This window comes from Lithobates pipiens, unplaced genomic scaffold (assembly GCF_037356315.1).
Source record: "Lithobates pipiens isolate NorthernLeopardFrog02 unplaced genomic scaffold, aLitPip1_a1.2 Scaffold_13, whole genome shotgun sequence".
Lineage (NCBI taxonomy): Eukaryota > Metazoa > Chordata > Amphibia > Anura > Ranidae > Lithobates > Lithobates pipiens.
The window spans coordinates 238,699,221-238,718,471 of NW_027507718.1; the positions used below are offsets into that span (position 1 = coordinate 238,699,221).

General features: G+C 42.4%; 1 protein-coding gene across 4 annotated transcripts in view; it reads left to right on the forward strand.

Moving 5' to 3' along the window:
* Positions 1-19,251, forward strand: part of WDFY3 (WD repeat and FYVE domain containing 3) — a 367,376-nt gene that overhangs the window by 93,900 nt on the left and 254,225 nt on the right. The window lies entirely within an intron of this gene.

Consider the following 19,251-nt stretch of genomic DNA (forward strand, 5'->3'; position numbering starts at 1 on the left):
ATAATAATCTTGATTTTTGACCCAGCTAGGTTTTTATCACCATGTGATAGAATGGGGAAGGGTTAAGTTATTGCTAGTAGAGGTAACGATATGAGTATTCCCAATAGAAGTCTGTTGGAACGGAACCAGGTAGCTTGCTTGGGGGGCCAGTTCACACCAGATGCAGTTCCGTGTGCTTTTTTTTTTTTGCACAAAATGCATGCACAGTGTTTTCCATGTATTCCAATGGCTCTAGTTCACACCATGCAGTCAGTTTCTGCACCGGAAACTGACTGCATGGTGTGAACTAAAGCCATTGGAATACATGGAAAACACTGTGCATGTATTTTTATCAGGCAGGCTGCATCTGAGGGGAACTGGTGAGGCTGCTTTGATCTCTCCTGTACCATGTCCGCAGTCTCTGACCATCTCCTGTACCATGCCCGCAGTCTCTGACCATCTCCTGTACCATGCCCGCAGTCTCTGACCATCTCCTGTACCATGCCCGCAGTCTCTGACCATCTCCTGTACCATGCCCGCAGTCTCTGACCATCTCCTGTACCATGTCCGCAGTCTCTGACCATCTCCTGTACCATGCCTGCAGTCTCTGACCATCTCCTGTACCATGCCTGCAGTCTCTGACCATCTCCTGGACCATCTGCTGTATGAAAATATTTTTTAAAAACAGTCATTTTCGGTATCGGTGCTGTTTCGGTATCGGTTTCGGTTTTCGGCCTAGTGTATTTTTCATTTTCGGTATCGGTTTCGGCACCAAAAAAACCATTCGGTGCACCCCTAATCTAAAGCTCTTGACACAGGCTGTTTTCTTCTATTTAATATACATATTTAGGGGTACATTTTTTTTTTTTTTTGTTAAACCCGCTTGGCAGAATCTTTTGTAAATGCTAGTAGTAACTGACCAATGCTTGGCATACAGGGATTTATTTAGTGAAGGTAAATAGACTGTGCACTTTGCACTCATTTTCCCCAGAGCTTAGTAAATGTGGTAAAGCTCTGGTGCAGGACCTGACGCAACCCAGACGCCAGGTCGCAGTGGCGATTGGAAATTGCTTCCTGGCGTCTGGGCTACACCGCAGCAGCAGTCTTCATTCCTCTCATGTGGACCCTGTCTACGGAGCTTTAGAGTTCCTTTTGTCTTTGAAATGACTACTAGCTATACAAAAGGTTAAAGTGCTGAGATTTTGCGTTTTGAGCTACAGCATCCATATATCCAGTAGAGCTGCACAATTAATAGTCAAGAATCGTTATCGTGATCTTGACTAAAGTGTTTCACAATTCTTTCTATGCAAAGAATTCTCTCTGCTCTTCTGAAGTCACAGCCCTCAAAAGAAAGGAAGAGAAAAACCTGTCAGTTTGCCAAGAATCAAAACATTCTTTATCAGTTGAACTTAAGTATAAACATTGTAACAATTTGTCAATGGAATAGGCTTTGTGTGCAAGTGAAAAAAGTTTAACCACTTAAACACTAAACCTTTTTCTGACATAAGTTAGATTCAAGTTAAGTAATTTTCTAGCAAAATAATTATGTTAAGAACCCCCAAACGTGTGTGTGTGTGTGTGTGTGTGTGTGTGTGTGTGTGTGTGTATAATAATATATTAGTAGACACCCTAGAGAGTAAAATGGTGGTTGTTGCAATATTTTATGTCCCACTGTATTTGCGCAGCGGTCTTTCAAATGCAATTAAAAAAAATATATTACTTTAAAGAATAATAAAATGCAAAAACGAACCAGTAAAGTTAGCCCATTTTATTTGTATAACGTGAAAGATTTTGCACCGCGAGAATCGTGAGAGAATCGCAATCTTTTTATCCTAAGCCAAAAAATTGTGATTCTCATTTCGGCCAAAATCCTGCAGCTCTAATATCCAGGGGCCACCCGGCAGAGTGATTGGTACTTAAATAAGCAAGCTTTTTTTTTTATGGCCAAGAAACCATTTAATGGCTATTGCATTGTAGGCACCTTACGATGGCCTCATTTTTGGATAATGTTCATGATAAATCAGGAAGATCCATGTGTGGTACCTGTGCTTTTCCTATAGATTGGCTTACATGGAGGTGTCTGCAGGTGTGGAGCACCTTTTAGCATAAAGAAGTGATGTAGTTGTCATCATCATTTGGATATACATGGAGGAGTTTGCATGTTCTCCCAGCACTTGCGTGGGTTTCCTCCAGGTGCTCAGGTTTCTTCCCACACTCTAAAGACCTGCTGCTAGGTTAATTGGCTCCTGTCTAAAATTGTGTGCCTAAGATGACCACTTCGTCATCTGCCGCAACAACAGCTCTTTCAGTAAACCGGGACAAAAAGCGCTATAGAAATCTAAAACTTAGAAGAAAAATAAGTCTGTTAATTTCTACACCTTTGCAAATCCTTCTATATATAATTGTGTATACCGTATATACTCGAGTATAAGCCGAGATTTTCAGCCTCTTTTTTGAGGCTGAAAGTGCCCCCCTCGGCTTATACTCGAGTCATCGCTGTCTGCCCGCTCGATCAGCGTGTCGAGCAGACAGACAGCGGCCATTCTATTCAAAAGCCGCGCCTCCGGCTCCGCCTTCGCCTGTGATAGGCGGAACACTGAATTTCCCAGCAGCCTGTGTTCCGCCTATCACGGACGTCGTATCATCCTCGTACTACGGACGAGGATGATACGACGTCTGTGATAGGCGGAACACAAGCTGCTGGGAAATTCAGTGTTCCGCCTATCACAGGCGAAGGCGGCGGCGCAGATTTTGAACTTTACAATGGCCGCCGACGAAGAGGGCACGGGACGGCACGGCACGGGACGGGACGGGGGCAAGGCAAGGCACGACACGGGACGGATGCAAGGAGGCAAGGCACGGGACGGAGGCAAGGAGGCAAGGCACGGGACGGAGGCTCGGGACAAAGGTAGGCTGGACACACACACACACACACACACACACACACACACACACATGGATGGAGACACACACAGGGATGGAGACACACACAGGGATGGATGGATGGATGGATGGAGACACACACACACAGGGATGGATGGATGGATGGATGGATGGAGACACACACACACACAGGGATGGATGGATGGATGGATGGAGACACACACACACAGGGATGGATGGATGGATGGACACACACACACACAGGGATGGATGGACGGACACACAGGGATGGACGGACACACAGGGATGGACGGACACACAGGGATGGACGGACACACACACAGGGATGGACAGGCATGTCTCACCCTCGGCTTATACACGAGTCAATAAGTTTGCCAGTTTTTTTGGGGGTAAATTGGGGGCCTCGGCTTATATTCGGGTCGGCCTATACTCGAGTATATACGGTACGTTTATAAACTGAGGAACTGAAGCTGTAAAAACAGTTTGCTCCCTTTTTTTTTTTTTTTTTTTTCCCCCTCAGTGCTAGATTGAGTGTAGTAAAGCAATTAGTATAGTCTTTCATCAGATTAAGTATAATTATACTAGACCTTAATAAAATAACAGCCATCCTCACAGCAGACACAGAGCATAGAGCTGCTCCAGACTACTTGAGACTAAAAATAAAGTGCAGACCAGTTGCTGACGCCTACTCCTGTCTTCGAATGTCATGTTTAAAGATTGTAATTAGTTCTTCTCTATTATTCACTCTCTTTTTCTACATGTGCATGTGTGTTTGTTTTGTTCTATAGCATCTTAATTCGCTTAGCTGCAGGTTCACCTTTTTACAGCACCATTGTGTTCCGATTACTGGATTATGTTTTTTTACAGACTAATAAACCTTGAAGTGAGACCTCATTTGTGTCAAATGTTCAGCCCTAGTTTTTGCAACGCAGGAGATTTTCTCCCATTTATTTGTGCTATAAAAAAGGATGTATGTGCCCTACCCTCAGTGGGCCATTAGGAAGCAATTACGTAAAATTGAACAAGCATTTTTGTAGGGGCAGGTCAGTTCAACAAGGTGAACTGGTGTCTTGTCTATCCAAGGCATAGTAAGTGGTTTACTTGTTTTACTTTACTTTACTAATTTTTAAAAAAATTCAACAAAGAGTATAAAGATATAGAAGTAATTACATGAGGTATAGAAAGTGCACCATACGAGTTGTCTAAAAAGTTTGGTGAATGGTATCAGAAAACAAACGAGTTTTATTAGCCTTCAAAATAATCACCATCCTTAACAACCATCCTTTTGCCAACAGTCATAAAGCTGGAAACTGTCAGCTAAGGCCTCTTTAGGAATCTATTTCAGAACCGTTGTCGCACATTCTTGGCTTGCCAGTATGTCTGCAAAACGCATGCCTTTCATGATGCTCTTCAGGTGGGGAAAACTGAACGCCATTCCATCGGTTGCAGCTTGGATTCCGGATCAAACTGGTAGCACCAGGCCTCATCTCCTGTGACAATGGTTCACAGAAAGGTTGGATCCTGGTCACACATGGAAATCTTCAGAGGTTTCCATCCATTTTTCCTTTCTGTTCGTCTGTCAGCTTGCACGGCACAAACCAGGAACAGATCTTCCACTTACCCAAATCTTCACAATGGTGCACACCATGTCCTTGATAATGCCCAGTTCCTCCGCCATCAATCGTAGAGTCAGTTGACAACCTTGTGCCAGCATTTCACACTCGCCTAGTGTCTGGTGTTCTGCTTGTTGATGGCCAAACCAAATTTGACTCATTCCTTCCTGTTGCAAAAGCATTTAAACACAACTTTTGCTCACCGCTTCTATCCCATACACTTGCACCAACATTTCATGCGTCGTTATCCCCGATTTGTAGTAGATCTAGATGTTCCTTCATTGCTCCCATTTCCCTACCTCTTACATTGACTAAGTTTGACTTCCCACAGTGGGTTTACCCTGACGGTCATGTGTACCCCACACTAGGTGGCGTTTCTCGACATGTCTCTTGATAGCCATGTGCGCACACCTTGCCTATGTTGACGTTGAGATATCGGACCATTCATCAAACTTTTTAGACATACCTCATATGTCACAAGTATCTCTGATACCAGAGTGCAAGGTACATACCGTATATACTCGAGTATAAGCCAAGATTTTCAGCCCCTTTTTTTAGGCTGAAAGTGCCCCCCTCGGCTTATACTCGAGTCACCGCCGTCTGTCTACCCGATCAGCGTGTCGTGCAGACAGCGGCCATTCCACTATTCAAAAGCCGCGCCTCCCTGTCTGTGATAGGCGGAACACTCAATTTCCCAGCAGTCAGTGGTCCGCCTATCACGGACATCCGCTCATCCTCATACTACGGACGAGGATGAGAGGATGTCCGTGATAGGCGGAACACTGACTGCTGGGAAATTGAGTGTTCCGCCTATCACAGACGGAGGCGCGGCTTTTGAACAGTGGAATGGCCGCTGTCTGTCACAGACGAGGAGAAGAGGTGCGGCGATCCTGGCATGGCCGCCGTATGTTTTTACATGCAGATCGCTGCAGAAGGACACAGGCTGCAGAAGGACAAAGAGGCACAGGACACAGGTAGGCTGGACACACAGGGATGGAGGGGACACAGGGATGGAGGGGACACAGGGATGGACGGGACACAGGGATGGACAGGCATGTCTCACCCTCGGCTTATACACGAGTCAATAAGTTTTCCCATTTTTTTTGTGGTGAATTAGGGGCCTCGGCTTATATTCGGATCGACCTATACGCGAGTATATACGGTATTCCAAAAAGTAGACCTCAAAGTAACATAGCAGTAACTCATACCCTAATGATCAAGGTAACATCTAGAGATATGTAGCTAAAAATATAAACTGTAAATAATAAGAAAATCTTGAAAGTAGAAGAGGAGCTGAATAGGCCCATAAAATACAAGATAATGATCTCTGTAGACTACGGCCTCTGGAAAGCGTGGAGCATGAAGAGTTCTGCAATATTAGGACTGAGCTACAACTCTGGTTAAATACATCATGATAGTGTGGCATGGTTTGGTTGTTTGTCCCCCTTTCTGGTCATACCCCACTTAATTTGCTTCCCTGACATCCGTTCTGCTGGAGTGGTAAACATCAAGTTAAGGTTGACCTAAAAAAGTGACTATTTTCTATATTATAGGGAACATTCTAGAAAGGTTAATTCAACTGTAAATACAACAATGAAAAATAAGTGTACTTCCTGGTGTGTGGTAGTGCCTAGGCACTCCTGTGCCCCCAGCTTCATAGCTGTGTATCTATGGTGTGAGAACTAAGCAATGCTGCCTCTGACTGATGGTCTTGGGAGATTTATACTAAGATAGAAGGATGTCACTACTTTTCTGCTCGCTGTTTTCCTTGCTGGAGGCTCTCATGTCAAAAAGCCTGCTTCAACCAAGATGGTCATCTCCACATACACAGTGTGCCAAGAGACTACAAAACGGATGACTAGTCCTTTTTCCCTCTGTTTGCTTTTTTGTGGGGGTTGGGGGCGCAGCTTCCACAGTTCAGTTCCCTCTTTAATCTTGTTTGAGTTTATACAGCGTTAAGGATTTGCTCACATGTATGGTTATTACCTGCTCAGGCACCCAGTGCACCATTGTGCAAGGAACAGGTTTGTTTTACCCCCCATCTATACTTGGAAATAAAATGAATTTACCTTTTGCTTTAGTGCAGGGGTCTCCAAACTGCGGTCCGCTGGCCAAATGTGGCCCTTTGCTTGCCTTTATTTGTCCCTATTCCTCCCACTGACACCAAAGGAACTATTCCTCCTACTGACACCAATAATGGGGAGCTATTCCTCCTTTTTTTTTTTTTTTTTAACCCCTTGGACTACCAAGCCTACAGCATTGTTTTACATTCACTGATGTCTGGGCATTTTCCACTCCCATTGGTCGCGGTCGGACTACCCTAAGGTTTGAAGGACAATAAACTGACCCTTTTTTGCTTCAAAAATTTGGAGACCGCTCCTTTTTTTAATGGGTGAATTCAATGGCAGGGGAGCAAACGGAAGCCGAGAGGGCCCTTGATGGCCAAAGCACATGTTTACTTTACAGCAACTATTTTCAGAATCTGCATGTATAAAAAAAAACTGGTTCATTTAGCCAACTGTCATGCAGTCCAACACGATGTGTATAAGCTTGTGTTAGTCATATAGTACATATTTAGGCTAGGCATCCTAGACACTTATAAATATGCTGCAGAAATGGGGTCATCGTCCCATGCACATTAAGGGCAGGACTACAACTGAACAATATCAAGCAAGACCTGTCAAAGAAATGGCCGCATGTTACATAGCATTGTAACTCATTTCACCTGCACTCATCTTCTTCAGTTGGCTGCTGGATTTGCCCTCCAAGTCTTCAGAAGGATACGTTCACCTTTTAGTAACATTTTACTCCCCTATTAAAGATGTAACGTATTACCAATGCCATACCCGTTGTCATAATGAAGAGAAAAAAAAATGTGCATGGGTGAACTACAAGTCTTGTCTATCTCCGCAGCAGACTATCATTTTCAATGAATTGTGAGGTCACTGATGAGTGCTTTTGTAGTTTGACCCTTCCTGCAATTCAGTAACACTGTGCCCATATGGGAGGTGTGGGCAGACAGTGTACCTCCCCTTCTAACAGCTATGCTTACTAACCTGTGTAAGAGAGATCTGCATACTTGCCTATTTTGACCCCTATCTGGTCTGGTCCGGCCATGTGATCTCCCCTGTGACTGCCATCTACAGTACAGGGAAGAGAAGAGAGCTTTCTGACAATGACTAGTTAAACCTGGAGTGGTGACGTCACCCATAGACTTAAATGACCCAACCATGTTTGGCACTCCCTCCAATCCCCTGCAGCCACACTGGCTGACACAAGGGGTGGGATCACATGACCAGACCATAGCGGGCTGAAAATGGGCAAGTATACGGGTCTTTCTTACACAGGATAGTAAGCATAGGTGTTAAGAGGGTAGTTTTAGAGACTAGTGGGGGTTAAGCCCAAAATTACATTTTGAAAATAAAGTATTGATATTTTTTACTGAATGCATATTTTAAGTTATTACATTGTTTACTTTTATGTTTTTGCTTTTCATGCACTGTGCACCAATTTGTGAATGGTCCCAGAGCCTTCTGGGACCTGTAACATGCCCCAGAAGGCTGCAGGCAAACGGAGGGGGACAGACTTCTGCTCAGATCACCTAGAAAATAGGAGCAGGTACCTATCAAAGCTAGATACCACCCCCCAAAAAATAAATAAATTACCAAATGTGATGGGGGGGGGGCATTAAGTAGAACCTACCCATTTGGGTGGAGTTCCACTTTCATAGAGATATGTAGATTAGCCACTAGAAGTGGGGTAAATTAGTAGCTGCTACAGTGTGCTACCATACTTTTTAACAACGGGAAACAGTCAAATAACACACAAACTTCCGTTATAGGGGAGAAGAGCACTAAAGCTCAATCAAGTAGTAGTAAGAGGAATGCAGTGGGAGGGGGAATGTGCTAGTCTCGGCATTCCTCTTGCCGCGGCTTCTCTCAGGAAAGTGCTTACAGCCGAGACAAGCTGCAGTTGCAGCTGCAATTATGAAGCAGATTGGCAGAAAGTTAGGGAGACAGTTTGGTCCTCATAACTAGGGTTAGGAAGCACCTAGCAACATGGGACAAAGTATTACATGTACTATGTTCCATAGAAGATGAACAGTAAAAAAGTGGTTGTTGTTTTTGTCTTTGCTGTAGTTGACATTTACTCTGTTACTCATGTTTTGCCCTTCTGATTGGGGAAAAGGTTCAACAGAGATCTGTTGGCTGAGAAAGGATAAAGTGACCCTCATGTATGTGATTACCAGGAAAAGTTCGCTTATAAGATGCACAATATCTGAGACTAACTTTCTTCTTTCTGGGTTTACGGGTTGAACTATTTCCTTTTAACATGTTCCCTGTTTCTCCTTTTTTGATGTGCATTAAAATTATTATTATTATATATTTTTTTTCTGATCTACAACTGGCGTGTATTTTTTTTTTGGAACCATGTGCTAAAATGTTATGGTGTCTTTTGTGGTTGAGTGATGCACCTTGTCTTTTGATTGTGTACTTTCAGTGAGAACAACATGCTTTTTCTCTTCAGTTTGTCATCAAAAGTGCCAGAGCGTGACCTGGCTGTCATGTATTTTGTACCTAGACTTGTTTTTCTGATATTTTACAATGTTTTACTATAAAGTGCACATTTTGTAAAAAAATAAAATAAAAAAAGCCTTTTTTTATTTTTTGCCAACTAAATTCTGAAAGCAACATTTTAAAGTCTAAAGGCAAAACTTTTCTATTCGCTTTTGATGTTTGCGAGGGATCAGAACCCCTGTCATGTTTGTATTGCTGTCTGTGTAGCTCCATAAGGGTGATTGACTTTCTATTTGTCCCGTTTTACCATTATCACTAAAGCCTCGTACACATAATTGGATTTTCCGCAGACAAAACCTCAGACTTTTGTCCGAAGTGCATTGGCCAGGAACTTGCCTTGCATACAAACGGCAAGGAATTGCCGGCCAACAAACACGAACGTAGTGACTTATTAGCTGTACTACGAGCCGATAAAGAGGCAGCTCAATTGTCATACACGACACCTTGTGGAAAAGGTCGTGCACCAACCTTTGGGAAGTTTGAATGTTTTCATTTCACACTTTTCATTTTGCGCTTTTCGGTTTTTCTGAATGGCCGTTCATCAACCAGACATGTTGCGGAATTGGAAGCGATAACGTGTTATTCATTCAGTCCAGTCCAGGAACAGGAGGACCAAAAATTGGTTGCTTTATTAATTGTGACCAATTGTGTCATATGCAATTGCTGCGGGAGCTCCAGAAGAGTAATCAAGATGTTTTTGGAATTGTCTCCAGATGACAGACCCCTGCTTTCACCAACTCTTGGCATTGTTGACCCCCTAGATTAAGAAGCAGGACAACTGCATGAGGCTTTTATTTTATTTTTTTTGGTTGAATAATAATGATTTGATTCATTATTTTCTATATTTTTGGATGCATATAATGCACTTTTTGGTTATTTTCTATTGGCAGATAGCATGTCTAATTTCATTTTTTCTTTTTTTTAATGCACAATAAAAAAAATTGTGGAGATTAATACTTGACTATGTGTTTTACTTCAAGTAACACTTTGGGAGTACATTTAAAAAGGTTAGTTAAAAAAAAATACAATGTAAAATTGACAAGGGACACCGACATAGTTGTATCTTTGATCTTAAAACGATAGGATAATGACGTTGTGGTTAAAAAAAGCTAAAGGAAAAAAAAAAGCATAATAATATTGTTCTTGATATCACTAGAAAATAAAAGCCATTTAAAATACATTTGGCAGAACTCCATCGTAGCACCAACTTCATTATCCCATTAAAGAAGAAGAGAATGTGTGCTGTTTTTTTTTTTGTCACCAGAATAGAAATGGAGGGGATACTAGCTCTGATGATAGCTCTGATGATCATCATGACAACCAGGGATTTCCTCACTTCCTGTTTTTGCTGTAAGACAGGAAGTGAAGGGAAATCTCCCCAATGGCCCCCAAATGGCAAAAAAAAGCAACAGGCGTTCTAGTCCTGCCTTACTCTTTGCAAAATGGGTAATAGAATTACTTTAGTTCTACTTTAACCCCTTCACGCCACATATACGGCCTCACAGAAGTGGGCTTTCTCTGTGGGGCCGCATATGTGCATATTGAACCCAAAATTAAGTTGTTCAAATAGTGTCACCAAAAAAGTAAACGAATATATCAGTGATAGCTGCACTCATAGCATGTCCACATAAACAATACACAAAACAAATCTAAAACGTGTCCCTATAAAGGGCATAAACTTATAACAATTGTCCAATCAAGTGAAGGATCAAAAAAAAATCAAGAAATCATATTTGCATATAGAGGTGCATTAAAGAAAGTTCATGTATGATCCAATAAAGTCCATCAAAAGAAGAAAAGTGCTCTTGTGCAGAAAGTTCATTAATACACATATGGGCACTTTCACACAGGGGGGCATTAGCCGTAAAGCGCTGCTAATATTGGCGCCCGGCTAGCGGCTGAATAAAGGGTTAAAAGCACCCGCAAAGTGCCGCTACCGAAGCGCTTTGCAGGCTCTTTGGCAGCGCTGCCTATTGCCTTTAATGGGCAGGAGGGGTATAGGAGCAGTGAATACACAGCTCCTCCGCTGCCCAAAAGATGCTGCTTGCATGACTTTTTTAATTTTTTTTTTTTTTTTAATTTTTTTTTTTAACGTCCTGCCAGCGCAGCGCCCTGGTGTGAAAGCACTCTGGCTTTCACACTGGGGCTGCTGGGGAGTTATTTTTCAGGCACTTTTGGGCTAAAAGTAGCGCCTGAAAAATTGTTTTGTGTATTGTTTATGTGGACATGCTGTGAGTGCGGCCATCGTTGAGGTATTTGTTTACTTTTTTTGGTGACACTTTTTTGCACAACTTAATTTTGGGTTCAATACGCACATATGCGGCCCCGCAGAAAAAGCCCACTTCTGTGAGGCCGCATATATGTGGCGTGAAGGGGTTAAAGTAGAACTAAATTTATTTTTTACTCATTTTGTAAAGAGTGAGATAGGAGTAGAACTCCTGTCCATTTGTTTATTTTGCCATTTGGGGGCCATTGAGTAGACTCCAAGGTGCCTGCAGCTTTAGAAGTCAGTGGATGCTTTTTTTAAAATACATTTTAATTTTCTTGTTAGGAATGTGTTAATATTGGTGTATATATACAAAGCCCGTATATGGCTCCAAATAATTAGATTTAAATTTGGTAGAAAGTATTAATACCCATGTTGTAGTAACATAAATTGTGAATACGAAGAAAGTAGGAGCTCTGATGGGGTGGACATGTGGTATACAATATACTGTATATCACATCCATTACGCCTGTTCTAAATATTTATATACCACAGGTACAGAAAAAATGATACTGTATGTTGCTAAAAGTCAAATTCCCTGCTGTACAATGACAGTGTAAGGAGACACAACTCTGGTCCTTGCATGCAAGGGTGACTCCATAGGATGCTGCGAGTGAAAGGAGTCAACCTGATATAGGAAACCTGGGGCAGTGATTTTGGCAAAAGATTGAAACCTAGGTACAGAAATAAAAGATAAAGAAACTGCATACTCAGTAAATGATTAACCGCTTGCCGACTGCGTCACGTAAGAGTACTGTGGCAGAGCAGCTCTCCTGCACCGGATCACCTACCTAGTAGGTGATCCAGCACTTCTGGGTAGGGGGCGCGCTGCGCTGTGATTAGACAACGCAGAAGCTGATTAGCAGGTGCCGGCCAATGGATGTCTGCCAGCACCAGCTGATCGGCGAGGAGAGACACACAACAGAGCTCTGCATATGTACCCAACTGTCCTGTCAGTGGGGATGTGCTGGATTTTGTTTTCCTGCAAAGCAAGAAATTTGGGCAGTGTATGGCTTTATTCTGTCGTAGTTACTGCTCTTTAAAGGCCCTTTCACACGGGCTGTCCGAGCAGATCCACCTGTCAGTTTTCCACGCAAACCTGATTGGACCCTCCAGTCTCCCCTATAGAGCGGTGGATGTCAGAGGACACATGTCCGCTGACACCCGCCACCATCTGATTTGTTCCTGCCCGCAAAGAACAGTTGGATGGTGGTCCTATTTTCCATTAGTCTGGGGGATCCGATGGAAACGGACAGGTGGTCTGTTTCCATCCGATTCCTCCATAGGGGAGAGTGGGACTCTGCAGAACGGAGTGGACACGGACCTGTCATCCATCTGCTCGTAGGGGATCAGCGGAAGGATCCCTCGCTGAGCAAGCGGAATCCGCTACACGTGAAGGGGGCCTTATAATGCTTTTTTTGTAACCTGTTTGGTTCTGTTGGTCATTTCTTATTTATGGGCTGTCCCTGGAAAAGCAGTGGAGAACCAGCTGGACATCAATGTCTTTTATATCTGCTGCTTAAAAATACTTGTTTCCTCACTTGCATTGTCGGATGAACTGGATATCACTGTTTTTATGGACACTTTTTTCATTTGTCAGTTTTTTTTGTTTTTTTTTAAATCGGCGAAGTTCAGAAATTAGGCCATTCAGCAGTGTGCACTGTCTACTGATCACAGGCACGAGGCAAATCAAAGCGTAATCATGGTTCTTCAAGATAAAATGCCATTTGGTTCACACACTGGCACAATTGCACTCAGCTTTTAAGTTTAACAAGAAAGAAAGCCAAGAGTTTTTACTTTGAACAGTGGCCTGGAGTTCATTCCTGAGATTTATTAGATGTGACAACATAATTTAGTTTGTGTAGGCATGCTGAGGGGCGCTCAGCATGCTCCGATATTATCCGTTTCTTTTTGGTGCAGCAGAAGGCCTTGTGAAAAGTGACATTATTCTAGCAGCATCTGCTCTCTTTTTAAGTATTGCCGAAAACAAATTTAGGTGGGCTTTACAGGTACACTCCAGGTAAGAGGGAAATGCAACCTTGTGTGGGATACTGGGAACAAAGCCAGTCCATCCCATTATTTTTTTTTTTTTTCTGTAGTGTGGTGATCCTGGAACAAAACTGTTAGGGATGCCGGAACACCCTTCTTACTCTTAAGAAAGCATGTTATAGTAAAATGACTGTTTGTTTTTGTTTTTTTGTTTTTTTACATTCAGTACTTAAATTAACCACTTCAGCCCTGGACCATTTGGCTTGCCAAAGACCAGAGCATTTTTTGCGATTTGGTACTGTGTTGCTTTAACTGACAATTGCGCGGTCGTGCGATGTGGCTCCCAAACAAAATTGATGTCCTTTTTTCCCCACAAATAGAGCTTTCTTTTGGTGGTATATGATCACCTCTGCAGTTTTTATTTTTTGCTCTATAAACCAAAAAAAAGAGCAACTTTTTTTTTTTTTTTGAAATTGGGGGTTGTACTGTCATGCAGCAGCCCCCCCCCCCCCCCCCCCGCGACCCCTCCTTTTACTTACATGAGCCATGCAATTCCCGTAATGGGAACGAGCACGCCAGCTCTGGCTGGTGTCTTGTCCTGATTGGATAGATTGATGGCAGTGCAGCCATTGGCTCCCACTGTTTTCAATCAAATCCAATGATTTGGGCACCGGGGGCCAAGTCCTGCATGTCAATAGACACAGCGGCATGGGAGCGCGCCAGCATGGGTGTCCCAAAGGAGAGCCCTTCTTGTCTTGATGGGGCACTCGAGAAGAGGAGGAGCCACCAGCGCCACTGAGGGACCCCAGAAGAGAAGGATTGGGGGCCACTCTGTGAAAAAAAATATATATTTTTTTTTGTATAATTACATTTTTATGCTTGCTGTGCAGAAACTTCCTTTTTTATTTTATTGGCTCTAATAATGTTGAAGATGTCATTCCCCCTAATCTAAGTAGTGGCTTTTAGTTCTGCTTGGATGAGTTGCCATTCAACATTCTAGAACAGGTCCAGTTAAATGAGACCAGATACTGCTAGCTTTACCTAGTATATACTGAGGGCATCCTTCTGAAAATAAAGATTAGCAATGGCTACTCTTATACATCCCTTGTGGGGGGGGGGGGGGGGAGGATTGTCCACATAAACCAATATAAAGCTATTGATCTAAAGCCCATCTCAAGCCCAGAATTGTTTGGGGATAACTTGGGGAAGCTATAGAACCTCTCCTGGGATTTTATTACTGTCTGGATCCCCAGTGTCCCCTCGCTTTCTGGCCCAGTATTATAGGGTTTAAACAGAAAGCAATAGGATATTTCTTCGATGGGGACAGAACCTGGTGGCCTGGTGTCACTGGAACACAATGAGGAACCTGGGACACCAAAATGTCCTCCAATGAAGTCACTGACAGAAATAAAAAGCCTACCAGAAAAACAAATTCCACATTTTTGCTGAAGTTGGGCTTTAAAAAGTGTCCAGACAAGCTAAACTTTTCAAATGACATTATAGAAGGAGCCGTTTTGTATTTTGCTGTTCTTTATTAATTAGTAATGGCACGTGGTGGCAGCACTTTCCAGTGTTCTAGTCTTTTGCCATTTGTCTAACACGCTACTAGACTCTATTACTCTCTGCTTGATGCGCCTGGCTGTGATATAATAAAGAGACATTACTGTAGTCACTGGAAATGCCACAGGCAAATATCATTAAAATGTATTTCATTAAAATCGTGACAAGTCATTTCCTCTCTGGAGACAAATGCTCTTATTATTGTCTGTTTTTTTTGAGAGGGGTAATATGTATGTGCCAAAGCTTTAAAATTGGGAATGTAAATCTTTACACTTACGGTATACAGGCTTGTTCAATAAAACGGATCAATGGGGACATTTCAGCATTCATAGCAACCCAACTGAAATTAATCCAACTTTGCTAAAGTGAGTTGCATTTGGTTGCTATGGAGTTCTAAAAGTAGCTTTTTTTTTTTTTTTTTTTTTTTTTTTTTGGCATTCATTAGTGTTTTAAAGAATAAGCCAATAATATACTTTTCTTCTACAGGCCTAACACAATTAAAACACAATTTTCCAGATTGGTAAACAATGGTTGTATTATTAAAGGGGTTGTAAACCCTTGAGGTTCTATGCAGTAAGGTGAAGAGCCTCCTGCCGTGCAGCAGCCCCCCCAAGCCCTCCTTTTACTTACCTGAGCCACATAATTCCCGCAACGGGAACGAGCACGCCAGCTCCGGCTGGTGTCTTGTGTCCTGATTGGATAGATTGATGGCAGCGCAGCCATTGGCTCCCACTGCTTTCAATCAAATCCAATGATGTGGGCGCCAGGGCCGAATCCTGCGGTCTATGTCAATAGACGCAGCAGACATACTCGGGAGTGCTCCAGCACTGGTGTCCCAAAGGAGAGGCTTCTCTGACAGGGCACTTGAGAAGAGGAGGAGCCACCAGCACCGCTAAGGGACCCCAGAAGAGAAGGATTGGGGGCCACTCTGTGCAAAACCAACTGCACAGCGGAGGTGAGTATGAGGTTTGTTTTTTAGGTAAAAAAAAAACAAAAACAAGGGTTTAGTAACCCTTTAAGTATATACAGCGGGTAAAATAAGAACATGTCACCATTTTTCTTGGCGTGAAATTTTCACCACATATCGTTAACAACCCATGCAATCCATCCATTCAAAGAAACCAAAACAAAAGTGTAGAAATGAAGTGATGTGTAATAAAATGGAATGACACAGGGAAAAAGTATAGAACACACTAACTGAAATGTATTCCTTCATACAAAATCCTTTGTTGGTAATGACAGCATCAAGATGCCTCCTGTATGGAGAAGCTAGTCACATGCATTGCTCAGGTGTGATTTTGACCCATTCCTCCTCGCAGTTTTCAAATCTTGAAGGTTCCGTGGGCCTCTTCTATGACTTCTGATATTTTAGTTTGTTTAATAGATTTTCTATTGGATTCAAGGCAGGTGATTTTCTGGGCCATTCCAGCAGCTTTATTTTCTTTCTTTGAAACCAATTGAGAATTCCCTTGGCTTTGTGTTTGGGATCATTGTTTTGCTGAAATGTCCACCCTCGTTTCATCTTCATCATCCTGGTAGATGGCATCAGATTTTTATCAAGAATGTCTTGGTACAACTTTCCATTCATCCTTCCATCAATGATATGAAGTTTGCCAGTGTCGTATGCTGAAATACAGCCCCACACTATGATGTTCTTGCATTCAAACTTCACTGTTGGTATGGTGTTTTGGGGTGATGTGCAGTGCCATTTGACCTCCAAACATTGTATTATGGCATCCAACGAGTTCAATTTTGAAAAGTTTTATTTATTGCTTTTTAACATAACTTGTATACACAAGACCCAATGGGCCACACACAAAAAGACTATATTTACATTTCTTCAGCATTAAGAGCCGGTTCACACAGGGGCAACACGACTTCCAGCATGACTTTGGGTGGCAACTTGGACATGACTTGAGTATGAATCACAGCGCGACTTGAGGCAACTTACAAGGCAACTTGAAGTTGCCTCCAGGACAGGGGTCTTTGCCAGTGGCCAATCACATAATAATCAGCTCTGTGGGAGGGAGGAGTTTGCCTAGAAAACGATTTTTACTTCCTGGAAAGTTGCTTCAGTTAAGACGGGATTCGACTTGGAGACAACTTCCATTGAAATCAATGGGTACAAGTCGCCTAGAAGTTGGATTGAAGTTGTACAGGAACCTTTTCTGAAGTCGGAGCGATTTCAGTAGTGTACATTAAGACGGCTCCATTCACTTCCATTGACTTTCTCAACCGCACAACTTGGGGCGACTTGAAGTCGGATCCCAGGTCACCTCTGTGTGAACCAGCTCTCACTCTCTCCCCCTCCTTCCAGACCCTCACAGTGAAAAAATCTAAATAATATTAAGGCCATCTTTTCTCAATAACATTCAATGGTACGTTTTAGATATGTCAGATAGTTACATACATGTTAAATCCTACTGCAGGTGCATTCTATTAGGTGCCACTCAGTCCACCACTGTAATTTCACTATTCATCCAACTGCCCCACACTTTATCAATTTTCTGTGGAATGCCCCTGCTAATGTATGTAGCCTTGTAGAAAGGTGCAGCCCTATTAACCACACCCTTCCATGCTGATAAAGATGGCGGATTGGTCTTTTTTCCATAATAACATGGAATGGATTAGGATCGTCAGCAAAGTACGAGTTACTCTTTTTGGGGCTAGATTGTCTACCAGTCCCAAAAGGCACACCTCTAATGTGGGCTGTATAGCAATGGCAGTTACTTCTGCTATACATTCTGTGACCCCCCTTCCAAAATACTTGGATGTTCGAGCAATTTCAAAAGCTATGCATGAAATTGGCAGTAAGGGAACTGCACCACCAGCAACCAGGTGAAAGAGTTCAATTTTGGTCTCATCTGTTCAGGATATATTCTCCCAGTATTTCACAGGCCTGTCTAAATGTTGTGCAGCAAACTTTAAACAAGCTTCAACATGCGTTATCAGTGCTCACTGGAACATTCAGATGTTTAGAAATAATTCTGTAAGCAATACCATCAGTATGTTTTGCAATAATAAGGTTGCAAAGGGTGGGGGGGGGGGGGGGGGCTCTTTGCTTACCCATCATGAGATGCTTCTTGTGTGACACCTTGGTAATGAGACACCTTTTTTAGGCCATCAGTTGAGACTGTACCAGCTGATATTATTTGCACTGATAAAGACCGGATTGCTTTCTAACTTTTTGTTTGGATTGCATGGGTTGTTACCGATATGCAGGGAAAATTCTGTGTCAACAGCACCTTTTCAAATGTAATTGCATAGAAAAATGGTGACGTGTTCAATACATATTTTACCCACTGTATTAGCAAACATGTCAGCAGAATAGTGTAATAAAATATCATACATAGATTTATTTTTATTTTTTTCAGAAAAATAATACATCTGCTGTAACTCCCTGGAGCCTGCCTTTATACTGTGTGTAGTAAAGAGTGTAGTTCTTGGGGGGTGAATTTACGCTAATAATAAAGGACTTTCCAGCAGCTGCCCTTGCAAGACTTTTACAAGCCTGACAATGTCTTGGGAATAATAAAAACTGTTTCTAGCTATGGAAAAAGGGTAATTGAAAGTGTAATGCTAGGACATGATATAGGGGGGGGGGCTGATTGGGTAAGGGTTTGGGGAAAAACTTGAGTAATGTCTGGACGTACATTTTTTATTTTTTTTTATTTACAGTAGTCAAGTGCAAGGCGATCAAAGACGGACAGTTGTGTTGCGTGTTAGTGCGACAAAGGGAAACATTCAAGTATTTTCACCCTATGTCACCTTGAAACTTGACATAGATCAAACCGTAATAATAGAGGAAAATGATAAAAAAAATGAATGGTGAAAATACCAATAATATAATTGAAGCATTCTTGAGGTCCATCTAGCTCAGTACCGCTAAATAAAAGTTTGGGGTGCCGGAAAGTAGAATGAACCAACTTACCCAGGTTATATTACAGTAAGTGCAATATGGTGCATAACATATGTACCAATAATCAATGGAGTACATTGTTACGACTTTCACTGAGGTTCTCATGGCATTGTCTAATGTACTGATGAGATTTTTCCATGTGAGCATTTGTACGAAAATCCACCAATGCACGGCCAGCTTAAAATTAGCCATAGATGGTTCAAATATCGGCTTGTTCAGCAGGGATCGGCTGAAATTCGATTCATCTATAGGTAGGTTTGAATATTTTGGGTACAACAAGCATATAGCCGCTAATGGTACTCATTGTGTTCTCCCGGAAGGATAGGTTTCCTGCGCACCCATACCGGTAGAACACCCATGGTTGCAGGAAAGGAAATCACATAATCTATGGGCATGCCTTAAACTTTAGGATACTTTTTGTTAGCGTCATTCTCCATTACATTT